This window comes from Orcinus orca, chromosome 13, assembly GCF_937001465.1.
Source record: "Orcinus orca chromosome 13, mOrcOrc1.1, whole genome shotgun sequence".
In the NCBI taxonomy this organism is placed as follows: Eukaryota; Metazoa; Chordata; class Mammalia; order Artiodactyla; family Delphinidae; genus Orcinus; species Orcinus orca.
The window spans coordinates 15,960,595-15,986,195 of NC_064571.1; positions in this window are offsets into that span (position 1 = coordinate 15,960,595).

Sequence of the window (25,601 nt, forward strand, 5' to 3'; positions counted from 1 at the left end):
TTAGCAGAAGGAAACAAATCACAAAGACCAGATCAGAAATAAATGAAAAAGGAATGAAGGAAATGATAGCAAATATCAATATAAGTAAAAGCTGGTTCTTTGAGAAGATAAACAAAATTGATAATCCATTAGCTAGAGTCATCAAGAAAAAAAGGGAGAAGACTCAAATCAGTAGAATTAGAAATGAGAAAGGAGAAGTAACAACTGACACTGAAGAAATACAAAGGATGATGAGATATTACTACAAGCAATACCATGCCAATAAAATGGACAACCTGGAAGAAATGGACAAATACTTAGAAAAGCACAACTTTCAGAGACTGAACCAGGAAGAAACAGAAAATATGAACAGACCAATCACAAGCATTGAAATTGAGACTGTGATTAAAAATTTTCCAACAAACAAAAGCTGAGGACCAGATGGCTTCACAGGCGAATTCTAACAAACATTTAGAGAAGAGTTAACACCTATCATTCTCAAAATCTTCCAAAATATAGCAGAGGGAGGAACACTCCCAAACTCATTCTACGAGGCCACCATCACCCTGATAACAAAACCAGACAAAGAGGTCACAGAAAAAGAAGACTAAAGGCCAGTCTCACTGATGAACATAGATGCAAAAATCCTCAACAAAATACTAGCTAACAGAATCCAACAGCACATTAAAAGGATCATACACCATGATGAAATGGGGTTTATCCCAAGAATGCAAGGATTCCTCAGTATATGCAAATCAATCAATGTGATAAATCATATTAAAAAATTGAAGGAGAAAAACCATATGATCATCTCAATAGATGCAGAAAAAGCATGTGAAAACATTCAACCCCCATTTATGATAAAAATACCCTACAGAAAGTAGGCATAGAGGGAACTCACCTCAACATAATAAAGGCCATAGGTGACAAGCCCACAGCCAACATCGTTCTCAATTGTGAAAAACTGAAACCATTTTCACTAAGATCAGTAACAAGACAAGCTTTTCCACTCTCACCACTGTTATTCAACATAGTTTTGGAAGTTTTAGCCATAGCAATCAGAGAAGAAAAAGAAATAAAAGGAATCCAAACAAGAAAAGAAGTAAAGCTGTCACTGTTTGCAGATGACATGCTACTATACATAGAGTATTCTAAAGATGCTACCATAAAACTGCTAGAGCTAATCAATGAATTTGGTAAAATTTCAGGATACAAAATAATACAGAAATGTCTTGCATTCCTATACACTACCAACGAAATATCTGAAAGAGAAATTAAGGAAACACTCCCATTCACCACTGCAACAAAAAGAATAAAATCTTAGGAATAAACCTACCTAAGGAGACAAAAGACCTGTATGCAGAAAACTATATGACACTGATGAAAGAAATTAGAGATGATAAAAACAGATGGAAAGATACACCATGTTCTGAGATTGAAAGAATCAACATTGTGAAAATGACTATACTACCAAAAGCAATCTACAGATTCAATGCAATCCCTATCAAATTACCAATGGCATTTTTCGCAGAACTAAAACAAAAAAATTCTCAATTTGTATGGAAACACAAAAGACCCTGAATAGCCAAAGCAGTCTTGAGAAAGAAAAACGGAGCTGGAGTAATCAGGCTCTCAGACTTGAGACTCTACTACAAAGCTAAAGTAATCAAGACATTATGGTACTGGCACAAAAACAGAAATATAGATCAATGGAACAGGATAGATAGCCCAGAGAAAAACCCATGCACATATGGTCACCTTATTTTTGATAAAGGAGGCAAGAATATACAATGGAGAACAGACAGCCTCTTCAATAAGTAGTGCTGGGAAAACTGGATAGCTACATGTAAAAGAATGAAATTAGAATACTCCCTAACACCATTCACAAAGATAAACTCAAAATGGATTAAAGACCTAAATATAAGGCCAGACACTATAGAACTCTTAGAGGAAAACATAGGCAAAATACTCTATGACATAAATCACAGCAAAATCCTTTTTGACCCACCTCCTAAAGAAATGGAAATAAAAACAAAAATAAACAAATGGGACCTAATGAAATTTCAAAGCTTTTGCACAGCAAAGGAAAACATGAAGAAGATGAACAGACAATGCTCAGAATAGGAGAAAATGTTTGTAAATGAAGGAACTGACAAAGGATTAATGTCCAAAATTTATAAGAAGTGCATGCAGCTCAATATCAGTAAATCAAAAAACCCAATCCAAAAATGGGCAGAAGACCTAAATAGACATTTCTCTCAAGAAGATATACAGATTGCCAACAAACACATGAAAGGATGATCAACATCACTAATCATTAGAGAAAAGCAAATCAAAACTACAATGAGGTATCACCTCACACCAGTCAGAATGGCCATCATGAAAAAAATATACAAACAATAAATTCTGGAGAGGGTGTGGAGAAAAAGGAACACTCTTGCACTGCTGGTGGGAATGTGAATTGGTTCAGCCATTATGGAGAATAGTATGGAGGTTCCTTAAAAAACTACAAATAGAACTACCATATGACCCAGCAATCCCACTACTGGGCATATACCCTGAGAAAACCAAAATTCAAAAAGAGTCATGTACAAAAATGTTCATTGTAGCTCTATTTACAATAGCCCGGAGATGGAAACAACCTAAGTGCCCATCATCGGATGAATGGATAAAGAAGATGTGGCACATATATACAATGGAATATTACTCAGCCATAAAAAGAAACGAAATTGAGCTATTTGTAATGAGGTGGATAGACCTAGAGTCTGTCATACAGAGTGAAGTAAGTCAGAAAGAAAAAGACAAATACCGTATGCTAACACATATATATGGAATTTAAGAAAAAAAAATGTCATGAAGAACCTAGGGGTAAGACAGGAATAAAGACACAGACCTACTGGAGAACGGACTTGAGGATATGGGGAGGGGAAGGGTGAGCTGTGACAGGGTGAGAGAGAGGCATGGACATATATACACTAACAAACAAATGTAAGGTAGGTAGTTAGTGAGAAGCAGCCGCATGGCACAGGGATATTGGCTCGGTGCTTTGTGACCGCCTGGAGGGGTGGGATAGGGAAGGTGGGAGAGAGGGAGACGCAAGAGGGAAGACATATGGGAATATATGTATATGTATAACTGATTCACTTTGTTATAAAGCAGAAACTAACACACCATTGTAAAGCAATTATACCCTAATAAAGATGTTAAAAAAAAAAAGTTTCATGTACCACAATATTCATTGCAGCTCTATTTACAATAGTCATGACATGGAATCAACCAAAACGTCCATTGCCAGATGAATGGATAAAGAAGATGTGGAACATATATACAATGGAATATTCCTCAGCCATAAAAAGAAACAAAATTGAATTATTTGTAGTGACATGGATAGATATAGAGTCTGTCATACACAGTGAAGTAAGTCCGAAAGAGAAAATCAAACACCGTATACTAATATATATATATATATGAAATCTAAAAAAAAAAAAAAAAAAATGTTTCTAAAGAATCCAGGGGCAGGGTAAGAATAAAGACACAGACGTAGAGAATGGACCTGTGGACACGGGGAAGGGGAAGGGTAACCTGGGACGAAGTTAGAGTTTGGCATGGACATATATACACTACCAAATGTAAAGTAGATAGCTAGTGGGAAGCAGCCGCATAGCACAGGGAGATCAGCTTGGTGATTTCTGACCACCCAGAGGGGTGGGATATGGAGGGTGGGAGGGAGATGCAGGAGGGAGGAGACACGGGTATATATGTATATGTATAACTGATTCACTTTGTTATAAAGCAGAAACTAACACATAATTGTAAAGCAAGTATACTCCAATAAAGATGAAAAATAAAAAAGAACAAAAAACCCCATAAAAAACCAAATTGTGATGGTCAATGAAAAGTGGATACTGTACAATAATGTGGGACAGAAGAGATCATGGGGCAGTCGAAATGACCACCACTAACCTCAACAAAGGCCAGAGTCTTCATCCAAAGAAGGTGATGTTGTATATATGGTGGGATTGGAAGGGAGTCCTCTCTTATGAGCTCCTTCTGGAAAACCAAATGATGAATTCCAGCAAGCACTGCTCCCAATTAGACCAACTGAAAGCAGCACTAGAGAAGTGTCCAGAATTAAGCAACAGAACACATAATCTTCCATTAGGATAATGCAATACTACATGTTTCTTTAATGACCAGGAAAAAACTGTTACAGCTTGGCTGGGAAGTTCTGATTCATCCACCATACTAACCAGACATTGCGTGTTTGGATTTCTCTATATTCACCAGACATTCCATCTTTGGATTTCCATTTATTTTGGTCTTTACAAAATTCTTTTAATGGAAAAAAATCAATTCCCTGGAAGATTGTAAAAGGCACCTGGAACAGTTCTTTGCTCAGAAAATATAAAAAGTTTTGGGAAGATGGAATTATGAAGTTGCCTGAAAAATGGCAGAAGGTAGTGGGACAAAAGGGTGAATACGTTGTTCAATAAAGCTCTTGGGGAAAATGAAAAATGTATCTTTTACTTTTACTTAAAAACTGAAAGCACTTTTTGACCAACCCAATACTTCTCAGCAATATTAAGTCTTCTGATCCATGAGCATGGGATGTTTTCCCCTCAATGTTTTCATTCATCTTTAATTTCTTTCAACAGTGTTTTATAGTTTGCAGAGTATTAGTTTTGTACTTCTTTTATTAAATTCATTCCTAAGTACTTTATTCTTGTTCATGCATAATTACTTCTATCTATGTCCTTGCCTTTTTTTGTGTGTATATGGATTCACATTGCCATATGGGGTTAATATCTTTCAAGCTGAAGAACTTCTTATCTTGAATGAGGTCTACTGTCTTCAGATTATCTCAGTTTTTCAAAATTTGGAAATGTCTTTTCAGTTTTGAAAGATAGCTTTGTTGGATATAGAGTTTATAGTAGTCAACAATATTTTTCTTTGAGCACCTTGAATATGTTATCCACCTGCCATCTGGCATCTATTTCTGAGAAGCCAACTATTAATCTCAAAGACATTTTGGTCCTTGACTTTCATCGTTTTTACTAGGATATATCTGTCTGTGAATCTCTCTGCATTTAGTTTTTTGGAGTTTATTGAACTTCCTGGTTGTGTAGATTATGTTCAACAAATCTGAGAAGTTTTCAGCCATTGTTTCTTCAAGTATTGTTTCTGTTCTTTTCTCTCTTTTTATTTCTTCTAGAATTTACATTATACATATGTTGGTGTCTATAATGGTGGCTCTCATTACTTCTCTTTATTCTTTATGTTCTTTGATATACACTGAGTGTGGTTTTCACTTTCTTTTATTTTTTTACTTGAAAATATCCATTAAAATTTCTATCTCTATTGATATTCTCTATGATGTGACATTGTCATGTTACCTTTTTTACATCTTTAAATATGGTTTACTTATTTTTTTGAACACATTTATAAAGGTTACTTTCAAGTCTTTTTCTCTTTAATCTGACATCTGGTTTCCTCTACTGGCAGCTATTGTTGCCTGCTTTTTTTTTTTTTTTCTGATGTGTGGGTCTTACATTCCAGTTTTCTTTGATGTCTCATAATTTTTTGTTAGAAAGTAAATATTTTAAATAATATAGTGTAGCAACTTTGGATATTACCCTCCCACCCTGCCTCAGGCCTGTTAGTGTTATTTTCTTGAGGTGTTACTGCTGACACTAAAAACTGTGTTAGAAGAAAAAGTAAGTGACAGAGATACAGAGAATAATCAAATAGACTGCTAAGATTGAGAAAGCCAGTAGATCAAGATTGTTTACTAACTTCTATTGCAAGAAATCTCATGCTTATTGCAGCTGAGCCATATTATTGTTTGGTCCCCACTTAGAATGCTTTTCCATTTTTTAGCATGAGTTTATTCGTTTTTTAAGCAGTGTTTATTTTTTATTTTTATTCATTGACTCCTTATGTTACAGGCATTATAGAAAGAATCCTATATAAATTATCCAACAATTTTCACAAGAGCAATTTAAAATACATGTTATCACACCTTTTATGAGTGAGAACATTTTGTTTCAAAGAGATTAAATGGCTTGTTCAGGAGTACATGCTAGTAAGTAGCAGAGCCAGGATCCCATCTCAGATATGTCTGATACTAAAGCTTGGGCTCTGAATAATTATTGTATTCTTCTCCTTGTTGGCTAAGCTACAAGTAAATCTCTTTGCTATGGACATTTCAGTCATAGACTCTGAGATACCAGTAACTAGCTGGGGGTCAGAGTTTGCTGAACACTAGGATATGGGAACATTTGAATTTATTTGCTGAAATTCAAAGTAGCCATACATATTCACTACTGAATCAGATGATTATCAAATGTGACACTGTTTAGGCAGTTAGCATGATTCTATCCTTCTTTCTGGTGTGGAAGACAGTTCATAATCTTTTGCTGACACCTCCCAGGCCTCACTCCTCAATCCTCAACCCATCCTCCCAGTCCTCCCCAAAAGCTCCAGCACACCCAATGATCCATCCACGTGTAGTCATTTTCCTAAGAAGCATTTTTGTTTTGCTTTGTCATGAATTTATACATCTGTTGTCACTTGATGAGTTGGTCTAGTTAAGAGAAACTGATTTTTTTTAAATTTCTAAGTAAGATTCATATTAAAAAATTCATTTATAACTTTATCTCATCTGTACCTCTCTGACCCTGACTTTCCTCTGCCCCTAAAATGTGTTACCCCTGTTGTAACACCTATGGTTCTATTCAGGACAGTGGAAAAAGGGAAAAAGTAAAAGTAAAGGGAGAGGAGGGAACAATTAATATATATTATATAATATATAATTTAAATATATATAATATATATTGCTTTTACTATTTGGTGCATTTAAGTTTATGAAAGGAAGACATATATACTATAATAATGTGTTAGTAATATAATTATATATATACTGATATATACACATATATATCAGTATATATGATATATACTATATATATTAGTCTTCCTTTCACAAACTTAAATGCACTGAATAGTAAAATCAAAATATATAAAGCAACTTGGCACATTTACAATCTATCTATCTATATCTATCTATCTATCTATATCTCCTTATCCTGGCTCCTTATGGTAGAGAATAGTATTTACAAGTCAAGATATGGGCATGAGGTATGCTGAGTACTATTGGGATGTTCTTTCTCTTAGATCTTTTCAATGGCTGGAGCTAAGAAATATATGAGTGTGTATGTATTTATGCATGTTCTTGTATATGCACAAATAGAAAATCATGAGATCAACACCAATAACTTCAGTTTCTATCCAACATCACAGGGCTGATTCTAGCTTTCTGCCTTTCCTTATTTCTAACTCCCTTCTCTCACAGTTAAAAACCTAACTCTTATTATCCTCACCATATTTACTAACTTGATCAAGTTTCCCAGTATATAACCAATCCCCTTGTTGTACTGTTATTGATACCTACTGTGAGGACATCCTCCTACTCAGCTTGGACTTTGCTAAACCACTGTGGGGTCACTGAACTTCTCCACACCACCACGGTCAATTTCAATGGTTGCTCTTCCCATCCTGCTTGGACTCTAACACTTGGACCATGCAGTTGCTCTCGTCACTCCACTCAGGCTTTTAACTCCTCACTTGACCACTATCTTTACTCCTCCAACACCATGAATTCCTAGCTTGCGTGTTCCTCTCTAATGTGTCCTTGACTAAATTATCCTGGAAGAAATGAAGGAAGGAAGGAAGGAAGGAAGGAAGGACGGGAGGAAGGGAGGGAGGGAGGGAGGAAGGAAGGGAGGGAGGGAGGGAGGAAGGAAGGAAGGAAGGGAGGAAGGGAGGAAAAGGGAGCAAACTTAATTCAGCAAAGTGTGATAAAAATACATCTAATCAAGTTGAGTTCAACCAAGGACAACAAAGATGTTTTCACATTCTAAACTGTTAATGTAATTCAATACATTACAAGCTTAAAGGAGAAATAAATATGATCATTTCAAAAGATGCAAAAAGAATTTGATAAAATTCAATACCCCTTTTTAGATAAAACTTCGAGAAGTATTAATGAGACATTTTCTTAACCTGAAGTAGCAAACCAGTAACATTCCTCAACAAATATCATAATTAATAATGGAATATTACAAAAATTTTCTTAATGATCAGGCAAAAAACAATGAAGCCCAAAGTTGTTGCTTCTGTTCATCATTTTACATTTTCTAGAATGTGAAATAGCAAAGTAAAAGGAGATGAATATTTAAGGATTAAAAAGTAAAAGATAAAACTGTCATTCAAGATTTTATTTTTATCTAAATAGAATCACTAGAAAATGTTCAGTCAGATAATGACAGTTATTATGAGAGTACAGCAAGTGTGCTGGATATAGAATCAATATATGAAAATCAATGTATTACTTTATATCAGGAACAAATAGTAATCTAAATTTGCAAAAAATATAATTTCAAAACAAGTAACATGAAACCTTACCTAATAAAATTTACCTTTATGGGAAAATATTTTATTTAAGAACCTCTAAGCAAGATCTAAACAGTTGGAAATATATTCTATATATGATAGAAAAGACTTTTCTACTGTCAAGTTATCTATTCTTCATTAATTGAACTATGAGCTAACTACAATTGAATAAAAATCCCAACAAGATTTTTCATGGAACTTGAAAGGTGATTCTAAAATTTTCTTGGGAGAGCAGAAGACCAAGTCTATCTAAGATAATTTTGAAGAGGAATATAAAAGGATAATGCTTTCCTTACAAGTTATACAGGTTTATTTAAATGCCAAATATTTAAGAAGGGTAAGTTATCTGCATTATTAAGTATAAAGATATATTAAAATGCTGAAATATTTAAAATTATTAGAGATGATCCAGTGGAATAGAACAGGAAGTCCCCAAAATGTATAGTACCCTTTGAAGCATAGAATTTTTAAATTTTGATAACACACAATATATTTTATTTTTTCCCCTCGGGCTTTTGGTGTCACATCTAGGAAACCATAACCAAACATAAGGACGTGAAGATTAACCACTAAGTTTTCTTTTCTTCTAGGAGTTTTATAGTTTTAACTCTTACATTTAGGTCTTTGATCCATTTTGAGTTAATTTTCACATATGGTGCAAGGTAAAGATCCAATTTCACTATTTTGCATGTGGCTGTCCAGTTGTCCCAGCACAATTTGTTGAAAAGACTGCTATTTTCCCATTAAATTGTTCTGGTACCCTTATCAAAAATTACTTGACCATAAATACCTGGTTTTATTTCTGGACAAAGAGACAAATTAAATTGTTTAGTTATTGGTCCCTTCAGTGTGAAATCAATATAGCTTGGAGAGTTCCTTAAAAACTTACATTTCTTACAATTTGGTACCTATAAGAGCTTTTATTTTCTGAGACACTAGTACTGCCCTTATTATGCCTACATTATTTTATTTACTCCTCAGAGTAACCCTAAAAAATGGGTATTGTTATATGATCACTGTTGATGAGACAGAGAATATAATGAGTCATAGCAAACACTTAGGGGTCATAGCGCCTTGGTTGAATTCTGACTTTACCATCACCTTTGTAGCATGGCCAAAGCACCTAAGTTCTTGGTATTTCAGTTTCCTCATTTGTAAAGTAGCACATACCTCATAGGATTGGTGTGAAGATTAAGTAATTTAATATACATAAAACACTTAAATTAGTCCTTGGCTCAAAGAGTTATATAAATGTTATAATTATTTCAAATATAGGAAGACTTGGATACATAAAATTAGGCCATTTGCTTCAGGTAATTAAATGAGAAATTGATGTATTTTATATAGCAAATGAGATCTGTGCTTTTGCTTCTGACCATTCTGCTTTCTGCCTCCCATGATGTTTATTTAGATGTTTTTTTATTGTTTTACAGGTGATTGGCGATGCCTATTCTTAAAATTTCCCAGGTGACAAGGGTTTAAATTTAAATAGAATTTTGGAAAAGTGATCTTCATTTGTCCATGTGTTAGTTTGGTCTCCAAATTGTCTTCTGAGGAATTTTTTGGTCCTGCCCATAGGTACTTTGTTAGCTAACTTGTGTCGAGGTGAGATGTGATCCATTCACTTATGTCATTGTCAGACTGTAATTTTATAACCTACTACATGGATCACTGTTATTGTGTTAACCTGTTTTTATCTAATTGATAACATATAATACAGGTTTTCCCCGATATCTGAAAGTAGAGCATTCCTATGAAATATTTTGTTAGATGAAATGATGTAAACCTTAGGACACATCTTGCTAATAGATGAGCAAAATAAATCGAGGTAAAGCACAGATGCTCACAGATACAGTTCAAAGCTATGGCAGCCTGATGCTGAGATGCTGACTGTAGTTCCCAGGGAAGGAACTTGGCTGTGCCACTCATGCTGCTTGGGGTGTGAGTTGCCTCTATAAAGGCTTGCTGCAAAACAAATGCTGAAGCTCTTTTTACTTTTTGACTTTTTTCCTGAAAGAGAAAATCCTCTTCTGATTCCTTTTGGTTAACAAAAACAAGTATTAATGTAGGTCTTTAACAAAAGCAAAGTGGTATAAAGCAAACTTTCAAAAAGCAAGGGAAGTCTGTATCTGCATGTTAAGTTTTATACAGATAGTGTATACTCAAATCTTAAGTCTTTACTGTTTACCAAAAGCTTTGGGTCAAAAGAGTTCCTAAGAAACATACAGTCCATCCATTCCTACAGATGTTTATTAATTGTAATATTAATTGTAATCGTAAAATGTATTATTAATTGAAGTCAGATCATCAGAGGACTGTGCCTCTGGTTTGCATTACCATGTCCCCTTATAAAACCATTTAAAATAGATTTAATTTTGGAATTATGAAAATAAGTTAAGTTGAGGACATATAAGTAATAGTTCTACAAATTCTGTTTTATATATATTATATATATAAAGGATTTTATTCAACACAACACATGTATTAAATTTGTGACATGTGCCATATATTCTACTAAGCTCTGGATATGCAAAAACAGTCAAGGCATGATCTTACCTCTGAAGGACTCATGGATTTGCAAGGACAGAGTAAACAAATAAGTGCATAAAACTGTTATAGCTGACATGACCACATTATATATTGACAACAGCAAGGTAAAATGAATCAAGAGTTCAATTTCATCTGAAAGGTCTGGAAGGGCTTCATGGCAAAAGGGAAGACATAAAGATAGTAAAGGGAGGTAGGTTCATCTATCTAAAAGGCTTGGATGCAGAAGGAAAGTGATAAGGTGGTGTCATATTGAGGGAAGGGTCAAGTTTTCTTTTGTTTATTTGTTTTGGTTTGTGTTTAATGGGTAAGATTTGAAAAGGCTTTAAAGAATGGGGAGAAAACCATTTAAAAGAGAAATACCTGCTTGCTTACCATCTCTCACCCCCTAGATTGGAGGTGGCCATAAATATGGCAAGCTCACATTCCTGGTGCAAGTTGCTAGTGCCAGAGGGAGCAATATGGTCCTTATTCTCAAGTAATTATGGAAATGTTTTTAATCTGTCTGGTGGCTTCCAGAAATACTGGTGAAAGGGCTTGGCTTTATTTAACATAACTTGGAACATTCTAGGGACCAAGGCCACTTCCTGGATGGCATTTGCTGAGTTTCTAAACATGATAGTATTGACCATAGCACTATGGGAGAAGTCTAGACAAGCAATAGACAATTTGGGAAGTTTGGGAAGAAAGAAGTTAGGAAAGGGGAATAAAGGCTTTTTAAAAGTTCCTGTGTCCATTGAGGAATCAAGGACACATACATGAGCAGAGCTGGATATAGGCTCAGAAGAGATGTGAGAAGACCCTAAAGTTTCTTCTCTGCCTGATCTCCAGGCTCCACACAAGCAAGAAGTGAAGGTGAAAGCAAAGCTGTAAATGGCTTAGCTAAGTTTTGAAGGACTGCCCCCACACAGAGCCAATCTGCAAAGACTAGAAGATTCTTTTTGTCTTTTTCTGTTTTTGTTTTTGTTTTTTTGCTAAAAGAATTTGAAGAAAACCCTGCCAAAACACTTGGAACACAGAGTTCAGTGGTCATACACAACAAGAATACAGACTTTGCAAAAGTAGTTTGGGAAAGTCAGTAAACCAGATAAACAACAACAACCCACAACAAGTAGCAACATTAAATCCTGTGAAGGGGGAGTTGCCATGTTATATTTTAAATGTCCTGTTTTCAGCAAAAAATTATGAGCCATACAAAGAAATAAGAAAGCCTTCTATATTCACAGGTGAAAAACAAGTTAATAGAAACTGTCTCTGAGGAAGCACAGGGATTGAATTTACTAAACAAAGACTTTAAATCAACTGTCTTAAATATCTTCAAAGAGCTGACAGAAACCAGGGGCAAAGAACTCAGCTAGGCGCACCACCTATCACTAAACAGAGAATATCATTAAAGAGATAGAACTTATGAAATGGAACAGAGTACAATGGCATAGGGGAAAGATTTAACCTGATCCAAAAAGGACATTTTTAAAAACTGAGACTGATGTTAAAAGGTGAGGAGGGTTGCATCTACAGAGAAGGTTTAAGAACAGGGCTGGAGAATTAAAGGGATGTCACAACTGAGAGCTTCCTTTGCTGAGTCAAGGTCAACCGCTGAGAGGAGAGGATAATTTCTATAGGTTTGAGAAAGGTTGAAGATGAATATTCGGATAAAATAATACTTAATATTCAGTTGACACTGGAAATCAGGAATTGAGGTGGTGGGACTCTGAGCCATTGTGATATCTCCTCATCCACTACCGAGTAGGAGCAGAAAGGGAGTGTTGTCATATTGATCCAAAATTCTTGAACTCTTAACCAGTAAAATCTCTTAGTGATCTGTTAATAGTATTTCTTACTAGTATCATTATCAGGAAAGGGTGCTTTTCCTAAATAATATTTTACTTTTACCTCCAGCTGTCTGCACTGAAAACTTTTTTCATGAGGTGTTAAGATTACAGAACACATTTCTATTTCACTTCTAGAAACTACAAAGAATCGTAGGGTATGCATTTCTACAGGTAGATTTTTAATTCTCAGTTTTTCTTGACCAGCTTTCCTATAAAAACATTTCATAAAATTGATATTACTTAGAACTCAGTTCTAGGAATTTTAGCTAGGTAACTAAACACTGCATGCTATATCCTCTTCTTTGACAGTCACAAATTATATTAATATTATCCAGTGCTTCTGTGATAAATAATTTAACTATTTTTAAAGCCAGCTTTTCTCATATTTATTTGTTACTGCAAAACATTTTGCAAAAGACAGTGCTGTATGAGATACCAGTCTGAACAATTCTGCCTTAAGCCATTTATTTCATTCTCTTGTGTTTTATATATTTTTGTTTTTGTTTTTTTCTAAAGTGCCTTGAAATCTTTGTCACTTGAGAAAAGCCAGGGAGACCAGTGGGTCTCTAGATTGAGGGAGGAGGTGCTTTCCTCTGACTCTTATAGGTTAGTTTACTCCCAGGAAGTTGTCTACCCATTTCATATCAACATCTTTTCTTTTCCCTAATTCAATTTAAATGGTGTTTTCCCATTTTGGGGGGTTCATTTGTTTGTTTAATATAGAATATACCAAGAAGGAAACACAAATGACCCATAGGTTGACTGCTTAGTGAACCTCTGATGATATTAACAAACAGAAAATAATATGTTAGGCACTTCTGGAAAGAAATTCCAGGTATTACAAAATAATATAATGCTATAAATGTTATCCTTCCTAAAGGAAACCACTGTTAATAGTTTCTTGACTTGATTTCAAGATAAAAGTTCATATAGCAGTAAATAAATATACTTAAAAAATAAGCAAACATTATCATACTATGTTGATTTACTAACTTGTGGCTTTTTCCCCCTTAAAATACATATAAGGGACTTTTCTGTATAATTATAAAGTATTGCTGCCTCATTGTTTTTATGAGTTACACGTCATTAAAGGAAAAAAAAAACAGGATTAACCACTTCTCTTAAAAACTTGACATAATAGAGTAAATTCTCAAGAATGTAATTCCTAAGTCAAAAAGAATGGACAGCCATTTACATACCATCAGAAATACATGATATTGCCATTTTATTCTTGTCATCATATTTTGAGGAAGACATTGTGAAACCAGCATACATGCAGTGAGGGTGCTGAAAATGTCAGGAAAATAAGTCATGTGAGAACAGATTAAGAATGGGTTGCTGATCCTCAGGTAAAAAATGGTAGAGAAAATTTATTAATTTGCATTAAAGCGTAAATGAATTCTACTCATCCTACTTAATCTTCCCAGTGTAGTTGTATTTCATAAGAAAACTATTTTAACATGAGCTATTTTCTAATTATGGGATTTTAAGCAGTGTAGGAAATTATTAAGTACAGGTAAAATTTAAAACAAAATGAAAACAAGAGTTATCAGAGTTTTTGACTTACAAGGTTCAAGACTCTACCACATTAATCTTATAACAGCTTCCTTCCTGAGTCTATTACTCTTTACTCTCCTTTGAAAGAGAACTATAGGAAAGGATTATAAGAAACTATAGGTGATTTACACTATAAATCAACATAGTTGATCACTTTATTTTCTAAAGTTGAGTTTTGACAAATGTATCAGGAAAAGAAGCTTTGAATGAGGGCAAGGAGAGAGGAAAAAGGGTATTCAATTTTGGATGACGTCTTTAAGAGAGAGGCTGGATTGATCCTGGGGTACCTTTTTGGGGGACAGAAGGCATTATGCAGCCAGAAGGCACCTATAGAGAATGAAAAATTGCCTCAAGAATGAAGCTGAGTCTCATAGAATGGGAGTATGAAAACCTCCTAGTCTCTTGCTCATCTTTTCTTTTCTTTACTGTTTTCTCTCTCTCTGTCAAAATTAATTCAGCACTATCTGCTCAATAATGTTTTCAGGAGAGCAGGACGTCAGGTGCAGCCCTCCTAACTCCTCTTATCCAAGTCCTAAGAAGGCAATGTCATGTCTTCACCTGCTTTTCCCTGATTTCCAATTCAGATCCTCTTTCCACGTTCTACCTAGAGTGTGTACATATTGTTTGGAATTCTCACATTACTACCACTTTTTTCTTGCCTTCTTAGAAATGCTTCTTGTCCTATTTTATTCATGGAATTCTAGTGGGTCATTCCATATACCTAAGTAGTTCTGCCTCCTTAATCACATTTGATTCATTTTATTTACACCAATCAGGGTTGGCCAGCAGAATTCTTCCCTTGGATTTTTTCAGGCTGGACTACTTCATGCCTTCTTGTATACAAGCAAGGGAGAACACTGAAGACTGAACCTTCACCTGAAACTCACCTGAGTTTCAAAGAAATAAGTTCACTTTTTTCCTCTTGCCATTTCTCAATAGAAGGTGGGGTTCTCATGGGAAGGATTAAATCAATAAAGTTGAAATAAAGAAGTCATGTTTTAATTGGACATTTGAGTGAAACAAAAGTAAAATTTGCAGTGTACAATAACAAATCTGATCATTCTGACTCATGGAGATACAAACATTCTAAACTCTCAATAGTGGCACTGCAGATGTTACCATTTCATAAAAAGTATAGGCACAGACAAGTTAGATGTTCTTCCCTAGAAAAATTTTAAACTACTGTAAATACCCAGTGAAAATAAGGGAAAATAATAATAAAAAAATAACCAAGCAGCTAGCACAGAGTAAACTTTAGGTAATTCACCTTTGATGGACGGTTTTGATTCCACGTGGAAAGTTATTTTGGAATTTGAAGATAATTTTTTCTGAATTCTTATTTTTTTAAGGTAGTTTAAGACAGCAGTCTTGGAAAATGTTTCCCAAGGTCACAATCTATCTTTGACTGGGCATCTTCCATGAAGATATGAGTTTAAGGAATAAAACAAAAATTGATTTGTCTAAAGAAAAAAATATAATGGATACTTTTTGGTAAATGTGATTTATTGTAACTGATGGCTTGGGTTGTGAACTTACATTTTATAAATCAGAAAATAAATCTTATGACATAGAGATTGATGCTAATTATGAAACTCAAGTCTAAAACATATCAGATTTTTTTTTTCCCTATACCCGGAGTTCTATACCAGGACCTTATTTAAAACAATTCAAAAAGCATTATTTGGGCTTCCCTGGTGGCACAGTGGTTAAGAATCTGCCTGTCAGTGAGGGAACACGGGTTCCAGCCCTGGTCTGGGAAGATCCCACATGCTGCAGAGCAACTAAGCCTACGAGCCACAACTACTGAGCCCACATGCCACAAGTACTGAAGCCCGCATACCTAGAGCCCAGGCTCCACAACAAGAGAAGACACCATAATGAGAAGCCCGTGGACCACAAGGAAGAGTAGCCCCCACTCACCACAACTAAAGAAAGCCCATGCACAGCAACGAAGACCCAATGCAGCAAAAAAAACCACCAAAAATCATTATTCAAAAATGGATTTGTTAATGAAACAATTTTATAAATGGTTTTATTCCCAAATAACTATGAAACAGGGAGAAACCAAAATGTTAAAACAAAACCAAAATTGAATTAATAATGAATAATGCTCTTCAAAGGTAACAATAGTAATGAAGCTCCAACCCAACTCATCTGTTTCTATATTCAGATAAAGAAATGACCAGTTGTGCTGTAGGCTCTGGCAAAGGAAATCAGTCTTGAGAGGCAATGTATCAAGATATCAGGGTTTGGGGGATATAACGAGGGGGTTGAGGTTAGAGATAGATATAGGTGACCCAAAGAGCCAAAATGAATTCACTTTCTAATGCACCAGCCTGGTGGGTAAAGCAAACTCTTAGTCATCTTTATATTCTACTTGGCTCCAAAATGTTTGAGCAAGCAGCTTGCAAATACATAGAAAATGTACAAAATAACAGATTAAAAGAATGGTGAAAGAAAAAAGTAGAGATGCAGAGTAGAGCCACGAATAAGAATAAAAGGGCTCATTGGAGTGACCTAAATTCTTGTTATAGATGAGTCACAAATTTTACTCAAAACTTCTCAGCAATCAGTATAGAAAGAGCTTGAGTTTCCATGATGGATGATACAATTTGCAGTGTTAATGGGACTGATATAGAAAAATTGTTGATAGGAAAGCAGTTAGAGAGTAAAATTCTTCTGGGGTCCTCCACTATAAACCATTCATTGTGGATGCTGATACAATGTTGTCTGCTAACCTCTTTTTTATCTGGCTTTATCCACAGGGAAACTTTAAAACATATCAGATTTTAATTTTGGCTTTTCTGGACAAGGTTTACAGAAATGCCATATTTTCTAGCTTTATTAAAAAGCTGTGATATGTAGAGATCAAAATCACTGAGACTGTTGATAATTTTTTCGGACAAAAACATTCAAAAACATGAAAATTTGAAATCAACTTAAATGTAGCATTTCCATAATTAGGTCCTTCACTTATGTTTGTTGGTGAATCCATTCATTTATTCAACTCAAATTTGCTGCACTCCTAATACGTGTTAGGCATTGTGGTAGACCCTACACCAGCATGCTTTCTACCCTCTCTCTGATCACCCTTACTCCAGAGCCCTCTCTTTTCTTCATGGGTTCCTTACCGGTATTTCTCTATCAACCTCAATGACTCATGGAAGTTATGCTCCAAATCAAAAGTAACCAAAAAATAAACTCATTTGCATATGTTCTAAAAGGGGATGAATCATTTCTCCTCCTGAAATAAGGGGGAAAAAAACAAGACAAACAAAACAATAGAGGGATAGATAGATGAATCTCTGTAAAGCAGGATTCACATCTTTATTCTGCTCCAGATACAGAATATTTTGCTTGATTGCTATCTCATTTTTAACTTATAGCTTTTCCAATTCTCCAACATTGAGTAAAGTCACAAATCAGATACTTTGATAAAATTCAGGGGAAAACTTACACTTTGGTGAGCAACCACGGTTTCTTTGCTTACATGATCCTCTCAGGTTCTTTCCATATTCTTTCCAAACCAAAGCACATGAGTATGATTAAATTTCTCATATACATTTGCATTCAATGTACTTTTTTTTTCAAATTAGAAGTAAGATAAAGGCCATAGAAAATTTGTGAGGAAGATTAATTGCCCTTCATTTCAAAAATATTGCTCCCTCATTTCATACAAGTAGTATGCATTAGTACAGGGTGAGCTTGTTCTATTTTCTTGTTTTTGTTCATCCAGTTTGAAATACTTCTAATTATTCACTCTCCTTATCAAGCACACATTCCTTGCACTTAAATTTCTCCTGTGTGCTTTGAAACAGTAAAATATGAGAATAAAAGAATATGTCATTTAAGCCCAACACACACAAAACTAATCCAGAAAGATTCTACTTATTATTATGAAATGTCTTCAGTTATTAAGGTTAGAATTCTCAGCCTGATTCTCACCTAGTTTTAATCCTTCTTTGATACAAATGTAAGTCCCTGAAGGAAGGATAAACAAGTGATAAACGTACTATTTCTTCATTGCCTAAAATTCAAATTTATGAAAAAGGCAGAAAGGTAGACAGTAATTCAGAAAATCATAAAATGCAAGCAAATTCAGAGGGAAACTTGCATTTTCAAAAGTAGATAGGAGGTTTTAATATTAGTTAGTTATCAGTAGTGCAATATAGAGGCCAGACCTTATTTGAAAGACAACAATCAACTTTTAAAAGTTAAATTTGACTCTTTTTGAACATCAACTATAGGCTGGGCATTATGAGAGGAGGAAATTATTTGTGCCCTCATTCTGCATTTTCATAGAATCCCTGTTTTGTCCATGACTCCATTCCAGTTCCTGTGCAGCCCCAGGCTAGGGTTTCTGGCCCTTGGCCTCTCCAACCTGCCTTCTCCATCCTGAATCTCCTAATAAAATATGGAGGTGTATGTATCATTCTGTCAGTGTTATTTTATTGTCATGCTAAACTAATTAATTCACATACCCAAACAGATAGACATTTTATTGCTAATATTCTATCCCTTGTGGTCAGTGCATAGGAGTCTATAGTCAAAAAGTGGTCAAGCTCAGTAAACCTTTACCCTATAAGAATACAAACAACAACAAAACAAAACCAAAAAAACAATGTTATAAAAGAACATCCCTGACAAAGATAACATTTTCATTCTCAGAAAGGGCTTAATGAGGTAATTTCTTATTTTTTTAATTTTTATTTTTTGCGGTACGTGGGCCTCTCTCTGTTGTGGCCTCTCCCGTTGCGGAGCACAGGCTCCGGATGCGCAGGCTCAGCAGCCATGGCTCACGGACCTAGCAGCTCCACAGCATGTGGGATTTTCCCGGACCAGGGCACGAACCCGTGTCCCCTGCATCAGCAGGCGGACTCTCAACCACTGCGCCACCAGGGAAGCCCAATGAGGTAATTTCTTAATTTCAAACCAAGAATGAATCTAATACTTGGAATTTTAGACAACCCTGATAGTCAAATGTAGAATATTTATCAGAAAGAGCAGCTTTGGGATTTCCCTGGTGGTGCAGTGGTTAAGAATCTGCCTGCCAATGCAGGGGACACGGGTTCGATCCCTGGTCCAGGAAAATCTCACAAGCTGCAGAGCAACTAAGCCCATGTGCCACAACTACTGAGCCTGTGCTCTAGAGCCCGTGAGCCGCAGCTACTGAAGCCTGCATCCTAGAGCCCATGCACTGCAACTACTGAGGCTGTGTGCTGCAGCTACTGAAGTCCACATGCCAAGAGCTCATGCTTTGCAACAAGAGAAGCCACCGCAATGATAAGCTCCCACACCACAACGAAGAGTAACCCCTGCACCGCAACTAGAGAAAACCCGCGTGCAGCAACGAAGACCCAATGCAGCCAAAAAAAAAAAAAAAAAGAAAGAAAGAGGAGCTTTCACTGCTAGGCATGTCACATGTTTTTAGGTAATTGCTTATTTCATCTTTAGCTGACTCCAAGTTTCACTTAGCACTTTCTATTCTCTCAATAACTCTCTAGAAAACAGCTACCGTATTCAATCTAGTACCTGCTGTTACTGAAACAAATCAAAACGCTCACACTCAACTCATTCATTACCTTTAACTGCTTCATTATAAATGAGACCAGAACTAAGAAGCTTTCTTTTTCTGGTTAAGCCACATGCATCACACCACTTATGGATGCATGGCCCTGGGTCACAATGTCTTTCTTTCATTTCTGTTAGGAAGATGGAGCAGAAGGTCTGGGGAAACAGGACACCAGGCTGTGGCTTGTGATCGATGCTCTCAGTAGCAAGATGAAAATAAAATAATGGGACCAATCCCCAACTTTTCCATCTATCTTATACAAGAACAGGCAGTCCAGAGACATCCTTGGCCCCCATCCAGCATGGCATCTGCGACTCTCAGAGCTGCAGATTGATGCTGGCAATGAAATTCTCAACAAGATATTCTTTGGCCAGATGTTCTGGGAGTGCCCAGGGAATCAAGCTTCCAATGACAATGTAATTTTATGACTTAAGAGTATCTTAACCATATCTCTTTCCAGAATCTTCAGACAGGAAAGTAAGCTTCTGGAAACTGGTCATTTATTTACTCAGACTATTATTTACCTAGTTCTGTTCTATAGACACTATCCTTCTGGGACTCTGGTATTACTGAGTTATTTCACTTACTTAGAGTCTATGGTTTAGGGTATTAACTGCCTTTGTGGAAAAATCGTGACAGTGGTGGTGAAAGAGAATACTCTTTCTTTAAATTATTGTTATTATTATTTATTAAAATATAGCTCATTTACAAAGTTGTGTTAATTACTGCTGTATAGCAAAGTGATTCAGTTATACATACATATATATATATATATATACACACACATTCTTCTTTAATATTCTTTTCCATTATTGTTTATCATAGGATATTGAATATTGTTCTCTGTGCTATACAGTAGGACTTTGTTGTTTATCCATTCTATATATAAAAGCTTAATACTCTTTTTAGAAGTTTAATCCGCCTCTGTTCAATCTGAAGGCAACTTTACTTTCCAAACCCCATTTATCCCTGAGTGGAAAAAATATTATATTATAATATTATATTATGAACACAGTTGATAACATAATGGCCCTTCTTGATAATTAACTGTTTCTTTTTTACAACATTCCTTCACATCAAGACCGAAGCAAAGTTCAGGGAGGAGGAGTATCAGAGAGAGAATTTATTTTTCCTCATGTCACCATAAAAGTGAACTTTAAATCTGTTCAGTGTCCCTTAAACTTTCTCTCTCTCCTATGTTCTTAGGCCACTTACAAAATCTTTATAGCTGGAAATATTGACATCACCCTCTCTATCTGCCTCATCTGTGACAGCAAATTAGATATCAAGTTTTAGCAATGCTGCCTGCAAAAGAGTCATCAAATCTGACCTCTTATCCATTTTTACCATCACTAGAAAACAGTTAGTTCATAATATAAAGGAAGTTTAATTCAGTTTTTCAGCTTGTCTCCCCTGGCCACATTGGGTAGCTTTTATAACAATGCCTTTCCTTTGAGAGGTCTCCTGAAATATACTTTCCAAACTATTGACACAGTTATTTGTCCCAATCCAACTATAATCCTATCACTTTCCCCCTTAAGTACCCCTCATGATTACCTCTAGGACTGGCAGAATTACACTCTAACCCCTTTCAGGACATAAAAGGCACTACTGTGCTGCTGAAACAGGTCTTCTGACACACTGTGCTCCAGTCATGCTAACCTTAATCACCATGTTCAGAATAAGCCATGTATTTCTATATCTTTGGGCATTTAAACAGGTTCTTCATTCATTAGATGTCTTTTCCCCCTTATCTGTCTAATGAATTAATTTCTTATCACAAATTCAAGGCACAGCTTCAACATCACTTGTAAATTTTCACCATTCACTCTCCCCTGTGTATCCACATTAGTTATTTAATCCTGTACTGTGACACATATTCAGCTTCATTGTTAGCCCCTGGGGGAGTCTCTAGGTTTGCTTGCTAGGAAAGGTGCCTCCAAGTGGACTCTGCTATTGAAAAGCTCATGCGCTAGTTGGGGAGATAAGATTAATTTACATGAAATATTATACCAGTGATACAAAATAATGGCACATCAATAACGCAACAGACAGTAATGCTACATGCTACAGAAGTTAGAAAAAACTAGGTAGGATTGCTGGGAAAATCCTTATTGATTAGTTGAAAATGAGTGAATAGAATTACAGGGCATCACCTATGACCCAGAGATTTTACACGTGTATTGAGTCCATCAGAGAAAAAACGAGTTGGTTAAATAATTAATTCCTATCAAAATAGCTATGGAATATCATACCATATATTTGTATCTACCCCTATTTGCTCTAGATACATAGCAAGGAAGACTATAATACAAAGGATAAATTTAATAAAACATAAGTAAGCTCAAAATTAAAGTACATATCTTTCTGTACCAGAAATCAAAAAGAAATGTGAATTGGCAGTGTAAAGGGCAAAAACAGTGTAAAGGCTTTCTGGGTTCTGTGTTTGGAGAGACTTATGTGTCATAATATGAAGGAAGCTTGTTCACACACAGAGGATTCTTTTCAATGCTAGAAGCCACAGTTTGCAATGCCGTGGATATCTATACAACAAATAACATAGCAAAAACATAGGCAGTGTGAGAAGACATGAGTATAAAAACATTGTTAGAAAGAAACTAATGTGCTACCTTTAGTAAAATAGAGCTCACCTGGATAAGAAATTTTAAGACTAGAAGACCTAAAAAACAAAAAGAAGATGGCATTATTTATTACATACAGCTTTATGGTTATATATCAAATTTTATACACAGATAAAAGGAATACAACTTCTTAAGCACACATAGAACATTCACAAAAATTGATTACATGTTAGATAAAAAAGAAATCATTAGTATATTCAATAAAGTATATTGAAATATTATAAACAATAATTTAATCACAATGTAACAAAATTAGAAATTAGCATCAACATTTTTAAAAAGGCCCGGAACATAATATTCCCTAGGTCCATCCACATTGCTGCAAATGGCAGAATTTCATTCTTTTTCCTGGCTGAGTAATACTCCATTGTATAAATACACCACATCTTCCTTATCCATTTGTTGTTGTTGGACACTTAGGTTTCTTTCATATGTTGACCATTGTAAATAGTGCAGATATGAACATTGAGGTGTATGTATTTTTTGAATTAGTATTCTTTTTTTCTGCATATATACCCAGGAATGGAATTGCTTGGTCATATTGTAGTTCTATTTTTAGTTCTTTGAGAAACCTCCATACTGTTTTCCATAGTAACTGTACCAAACTGCATTCCCACCAACAGTGTACACGTGTTTCCTTTTCTCCACATACTCTCCAAGATTTGTTATTTGTAAATTTTTGATGATAACCATTATGATAGTTGTGAGGTGATATCTCATTGTTGTTTTGATTTTCATTTCTCTAATAATCAGCGATGTTGAGTATTTTTTCATGTGCCTGTTGGTCATCTGTATATATTCTTTGGAAAAATGTCTATGCAGGTCTTCCATTTTTTGATAGGGTTGTTTGCTTCCTTTCTGATACAGGGCTGTATGGGCTATTTAAATACTTGGATATTAACCCCTTGCTACCACACACTGAGGAAAGATGTGACTTGTATCCACATCAAATCCATCTCTCCAACCAAAGGCACTGGGCACACACAGTTTGTATACGGATGCTGTCACAAATGAACACTCTTTCAAGACTGCAACAAGTAACTGTTTTACCTAAATTTATAAAGGCAGAGAAAGCTATGCAAAATGAAAAGGCAGAGTAACTGTTCTCAATTGAGAGCAAGAGAAAACCCCTGAAAAATAATGAAACAGAAATAAACGAGCTACCAGATAAAGAATTCAAAACATTGGTAATAAAAATGTTAACTGAATTAGGGAAAAGGATTGATGTAAACAGTGAATGTTTTAAGAAGGAACTAGAAAATATAAAAAAGACCCAATCAAAAATGAATAATTCAATAAATGATTTAAAAACATACACACACACTATAAGGAATGAATAACAGACTGATACAGAAGAACACATATGTTATCTGAAGATAGAATAACAATAACACCCGATCAGAACAGTAGATAGAAAAGCAAATTTTAAAAAATAAAAGCAACTTAAGAGATCTCTGAAATAACATTAAGTGTACAAAAATTCACATCATAGGGGTCCCAGAAGGAAAAGAGAAAGACAAGGGGATCAAAAATGTATTTGAAGAAATTATAACTGAAAACTGCACAAACCTGAAGAAGGAAACAGATATCCAGGTACAGGAAGAACAGAGGGTCCCAAACAAGATGAACCCAAACAGACCCACGAAAAGACATATTATAATTAAAATGTCAAAGTTTAAAGGTAAAGAGGGAACTCTAAAGGCAGCAAGAGAAAACCAAATATTCATATACAAGGGAATTTCTTTAAGGTTATCAGCTGATTTCTCTGCAGAAACTTTGCAGGCCAGAAGGGAGTGGCTTATTATATACAAAGTGCTGAAGGGGAGAAACTTGCAACCTAGGATACTCTACTCAGAAAAAATATTATTTAGAGTAGAAGGAGGGATAAAGAACTTCTTGGACAAGCAAAAACTACAGGAGTTCAAAATACTAAATCTACCATAAAGGAAATGTTGGAGGGTCTTCTATAAGTGCAAAAGAAGTAAAAGTATATAGGAAAGGTAAAATTCCAATGGGAAATGTAAATATATAGTAAGGATCCTCAATCAACCATTTAATTATCCAGTACATAGATTAAATAACAAAAAAAAATGTAAAATCAACTGTAACTACAATAAACTGTTAAGAGATAAGCCTAAAGATGTAAAATATGACATCAAAAACACAAAATGTGGGGGAGAGAAGTAAAAATATATCCTTTAGAATGTGTTTGAACTGAAATGACTACCAGTTTTAAAAAAGTTGATATAATTATAGGTCATCATATAAGATCCCTATGGTAACCACAAATCAAAAACATACAATCGATACACAAAAACTAAAAAGAAGGGACACAAGCATACTACTAGAGAAAATTTTCAAACCACAAGGTAAGAAACAAAAAGAATAAATGAACAGAGAACTACAAAAATAACCAGAAAACAATTAATAAAATGGCAATAAGTACACAACTTTCAAAGATTAGTTTAAATGTTAATGGACTAAATGCTCCAATCAAAGGCATAGGGTAGCTGATTGGATTAAATAAACAAGACTTTTCAATATGTTGCCTACAAGAGACTCAATTCAATGCTAAGAGAACACACAGCCTGAAAGTGAGGGGATGGAAAAAGATATTTCATATAAACAGAAATGATGAAAAAACAATACTTGTATCAGACAAAATTAACTTTAAAACAAAGGTTATACAATGGAGAAAAGACAGCCTCTTCAGTAAGTGGTGTTGGGAAAACTGGACAGCTACATTTAAAAGGATGAAATTAGAACACTCCCTAACACCACACACAAAAATAAACTCAAAATGGATTAAAGACCTAAATGTAAGGCCAGACACTATAGAACTCTTAGAGGAAAACATAGGCAGAACACTCTATGACATAAATCACAGCAAGATCCTTTTTGACCCACCTCCTAGAGAGATGGAAATAAAAACAAAAATAAACAAATTGGACCAAATGAAACTTTAAAGCTTTTGCATAGCAAGGGAAACCATAAACAAGACAAAAATACAACCTCAAAATG